Genomic DNA, 5,388 nt, shown 5'->3' with positions numbered 1-5,388 from the left:
AATACTTTTTATGAGCACCATCAAGATAGAAGACATCAGAATATCATTTGACTTTTGCAACAGGTTGTGCCTTCAAAACCGCAGCACAATTCCCAATAGTTTTAACACCCCTAGTGTCGCCAGGAATGGCACGATGCAATTCATGCTCAATATAAATTTATAGTAGCAACACCTTTTTTAAAATAGATTCCTACAGGTGAGACAAATAAGAAAGGTGAACTCAGTAGTAGGTACAAGACCAAGGACAGCTCCCACAATCTATAGCCCTTGATCATATCTTACAACATTACCAGCTCCTACTTTTCTAAGATTAGCAACAAAAGATACATTAGAGTTGAGCTTAAACAATTCACTAGAAGGATGTTCTCATCTACTAAACAACTTATATAATAGAATATGGTTGCAGCCTTTAACCTTCACCAAGTCCTTTGGCTTTCCATGCTTATCTAATTCCTTTTCTACAATCAATTTATTCTTCATTTTGCCTTTTTCCATAATCCAGCGAACCAAGGCATACAAAATATCAAACTTGTTGTCAATGCGGAAGAAGACTTTAGCAACATTGGTGAAGTTGGAATTCATGCAAATAGTCCTCCATACCTTAGCAAGGTCTCCTCTAGGAACTATAGTGGATGGCTGGTAGATAATATTGTAACTGAATTCACTTGGACACCAATCAACAAATTGAATGGTGCACTTAGTCTTAGTGATAGCAACTGTAGCATCAACATCTTTAGATACAACATCACCACGATACATCAAACAACAAACCATATACTTGACATGGCGAGGATCATGCTTGACCATCATAGAGAAGGTTCAAAAGTACTGGAGGTAATTTCAGCAATTGAGAGCATCTCATGCTAAGCCTTTTAAGCAAAAATGACTAGAGCATATGAGAAAAGAATGAAGTGGATCCTTGGATAGAGAACCAAGTTGCTCTGAAATTCAGTCGCATTCACACTCAAGACACCATCAAACTTAAGTGAAGTAGTCAGTAAGGAAACCACCTGAGAAACAAGGCGATTGCGATTAGTGTAGGTATGTCGCTCAATGTCAAGGGAGCACTTTTCAAATGTCATAAAGAGCTTCATCATCAATGGAAACTGCCACATAAGTGTGCTTCGAAAAAGAGTGAGTTAAGAGATCACTGTTGTAGGGCTCAACAACAAAGGTGGAAATTTTGGAATATGGTTAGACGGTGAAACCAAATGCCATGAATTCAATTGCTGAAACTTCTAACAAGTCATTGATTGAGAAGAAATGAATTCAAGGCATACATGAGATAAAACTTGTGGTCAATGTGAAAGAAGACTTTAGCAGCATTGGTGAAGTTGGAATTTATGCAAAGAGTCCTCTGTACCTAAGTAAGATCTCCTCTAGGAACAACAGTGGATGGTTGGTAGATTATACTGCAATTAAATTCAGTTGGGCAACTCAGTGATCGAGAGGAAATGGAGGGTAAATGGCAAGTATAACAACAAGAATCTGAGAAGGGCGGCAATTGGAATGGAAGGAAAAGACAAGGAAAAGGATATAATCGTTAGAGACATCGAGATGGAGTATTTTGATTAGTTACAGACAAATTCTAACAACCGTTACATGCTAAATTCGTATTGGCTCCTTGTATTTAGTAGATTGTTATGAAATTCTGAAATTTGTTATATATAGAACAAGTGCTATAATAAGAAGACAATCTTTTGGAATGAAATATTTCTCTTCTTTCTCTATCAATTTTTGTCTCGCCATCATTAGTTCATGGAATTTATAAAACCTAAAGGTCAGGTAAATCTTCCAATTTCAAGCCACCAATACTTATCTTACTCAATTTGTATTAGGAAAGTTCTGAAGCATATACCTCAGGTTCCACTGGATCTGCAATGCTACTCTAATTTACCATCCAAATTCTTATAATTCCATCTCAACATGCAATCACAATATCGCCATATGCCAAAAAACTAGCATCCTAAAAACAGCCAGGGATTTTTAAGCTTTACACATAGATTCCATATTTCCAATTCCTAGCCAACTCTATTCCATCATTTTTTCTACACTCGTAATTCTCAACAAATTCATCCGTTGAGCATAACTACATATCTTTAATGCATATAAGGCTGGCCTAACATCATCAATTATTCTTTTCTTATTAATCCATGTAGTAAACTCCCAACTTGTTTAAGAACATCATAAGCTTTATAAATTAACTGCATATCATCATATTCAATTCCATTATGAACCATTTTAACAAAATTACCTGATTATCTTTCGTTAATGTAAGTAACACAAGATCCATCTTCGACTTGGTTTGCCACATTTTCGAGTGTGTCTTTAATATTCGAATAGGCTTGGTGAAATCCACAAACCTTTAACGATCTGGCCCTTCTTCGTAATCGAAAACGCTCATTCTGAAATAAAGAAGATCTATTTTGGAAACTTCCTAGATTTTTCTCTTGGTGTTTTCGTACCATTCATTACTACCATTAATGATGCAGTCAGGAAGTTTCCTGTGGTCAGATAAAGAGTCAATGCTTTAACCGATAGTTGAGCCAACTTTAACTAATATAACTACACATCTGGCCGTCGGATTGAGACGATTAATTCATGAGGGAAGTAGATGTTTTGGCCTCGTTAGACGATTTCATCGACTTTATTAGTGGTGCGGTTGTTTACCTCTTAAGAACTGTGTTGGGATCTTGGGTTGTTGTAAGGAAATGCGAGAGGAATTAGACCAATAGATCTGTGTTGATCTGTGTCATCGGTTAATTGTTATTGATTTTTGTGGCTCTTTCTAACTCAGATGAAGTTTGAACGGCAGCATATGGATTTAGTTGCTCAAACTCCTAGCAGATTTGCTCATGTAACTCATTCAACTTGGTCTCAATAATTCTCTTTTGCTCTTACCACCATCTCAGCACCCTTAATTTTACAACTATATATTCATCCACTAGAATTTGTAAAGCTTGACCTTGATGTTTTAGGATGTCAAGCATTTCATCCTTCTTACATGACTTGCTCTTTTTCCATGTTAGTTGGATCTTTTAAAGCTCTGATACCAATTTATCACATAATAGCTATGACTAAAGAAGAAGACAGAAGAATAGACCAAAGAAGGAAATAATATAATCAACCAAAATAGAGAATAGAGAGGGAAGAGAAATGTTTCATTCCAAAAGATTGTCTCATCATTACAGTACTTGTTCTATATATAACAAATTTCAGAATTTCGTAACAATATGCTAAATACAATAAGCCAATAAGAATTTAGCATGTGACAGTTGTTAAAATTTGGTCTGCAAGTAATCAAAATACTCCACCTCAGCGTCTCTAACGTTTATCTCTTTTGCCTTGTCCTTTCCTTCCATTCCAATTGTCGTCTTTCTCAAATTCTTGCTGTCATACTTATAATTTATCCTTTACTTATTTTTTATCACTAACTTGCTAGAAGGTACAATCATTAAATTCATGACATCCTCTCGACAAGAGTTTGAATTTTTTTTTTTTTTTGCTAGACAAAGGTTTGGAGTTGGATGTGTTTTCTTATGTTCACGTGTTTGCACACATTTGGTCTTTTATTTTCCTTTTTTTTTTGGTAAAATATAAGATACATTGTATTTAATAATTTAAGATAAGTGATTGTATGTCGTGTATTTGAGATAACTTCAACAAATAATTATCGAGATGATTCGAATTCAAAAATTTTTTATCAAAAAAGATAAATCTTAACCAATTGAATCAATTACTTGTTGATTATTATTTTTTTTGTTTGTTAAAAATATATTCCTAAGTCATTTTCAAATCAAACTAAATATTTATTTTTTTATTTGTTGGAACATCTTAATTCTTGATTTATTGTCCTCTTTTTATCACATAAAATAAAACTCTTTATTTCCAAAATACCAAATTGGTTTTTCCTCAATTTCTCTCTCTATAGATAAGAACGTTAAACTTTTATATTAAAAATCGATATTTTCATATAATATTAAATTATAATATAAAAAATTGTATACGTAAACTCAATAATAAATGTATATATTTATCACTCAAACAAGAAGTTCGAATTTCTCTTCTCTCAAAATTAAAAAAAAAAAATGACAAAAGACTATTAAAATTAGGTGATGGAATTTTAGGTGCTAATATTCAATCCTAGATTTGAGAAATTATATGTGGTAAATAATAACAAAGTATTAAATATCCAAGTATAGTTGGGCATGGGAGAAAGTGGCAAATGGCAATTAGAGATCGAACGCTTTGAATGTGACAAAAGATTCGTTGACTTCACTAATTTATTTAAGAATATGAAAAACAAAAAACAAATGATAATTCAGTTACCAATTGTTAAAAAAAAGGCCCAATTTGCAAAATGATTTGACCTAAATAAACTCAATTTATTTTTGATTGGCTTGCTCTGATTAAGCTCCTTCCATGGAGAAAATGATTCCCTCGTGATTTTTGGATTGTTTTGAGGACAGCAAAGTATGGAACAACTAAGCATATTTGTTTAGTTTCTTGTTTGTCGTTTCTTCAAATACCTAAAATTCAACCAAGTTTAGCTGAGCTCATGTTTTGGACTTGTGTAACGGTAACTCAAACTAGCCATTGCCGATGTCTCTTTGAATTTTTGTTTTGTTTGTTCTGAAGGAATTAAAGATGCAATAAAGTTTTACCTGAAAAAGGTAATCGAGTTAGTAAGGAGATGAACTCTATTTCCTTATCGAATATCAACCAAATTTGGATTTTTGAGAGAAGTATTTCGAAAAAAATTCTAAATGCACTGGATCTATTTGAGGTAATTTATTTTTAAAATCGTCTAAAAAATTAGATTCAGTAAAATCTAGAGACACTCTAAAATTTCGTATTAAAAAGAAAAAGATTTTTCAACTATTTCTTTAGTCTGAATAAAGGATAGGGGAGGACAACACCATTTTATTTAAATTTTAACTTCTTTATTTTCAATTTAATTTTAAAATATGTTATTTTTGTTAAATAACCCAACAATTCATAATTTTAATTATAAAAATTAAACTAATCATAATTTTAGTTTTTTTATTAACAAATTTAAAAACCAATTAATTTTATAAGACTTAAACAGTTCACTGATTTATTAACTAAATCGTCATTTTAATACAATTTAAAACTAATTAATTATACGTCAAATTTAATAAGAGAATCGAATTGATTTAAATGCTAAATTACGAGTTTAATCGGTTCGACTGGTGATCTGGCCTTGAAAACCATGATGGTTACACTTCACTATGTTATTTACTAATTCCCCTGAGGAGTTTACCCTTTTTTTTATTTTAATTTCTTTTTGGCGGGTATGCAATAAATAATACGCAAAGTGGCATGGACGTTGCCGGCAGAAAAGTCAAATATTTTGTAGTTGACATA

The 5,388-nt window shown here is 32.2% G+C and overlaps 1 pseudogene; it reads right to left on the bottom strand.

Moving 5' to 3' along the window:
* Positions 1 to 288: 288 nt before the first annotated feature.
* On the bottom strand, positions 289 to 3,385 carry LOC111306311 (tubulin alpha-4 chain pseudogene; annotated as a pseudogene).
* Positions 3,386 to 5,388: the final 2,003 nt, after the last annotated feature.

This window comes from Durio zibethinus, chromosome 21 (genome assembly GCF_047325235.1).
Source record: "Durio zibethinus cultivar Kanyao isolate XHJ-2024 chromosome 21, ASM4732523v1, whole genome shotgun sequence".
Taxonomy (NCBI): Eukaryota; Viridiplantae; Streptophyta; class Magnoliopsida; order Malvales; family Malvaceae; genus Durio; species Durio zibethinus.
Note: the sequence above shows the minus strand (reverse complement) of the source record. Positions and strands in the feature narration are given on the sequence as shown.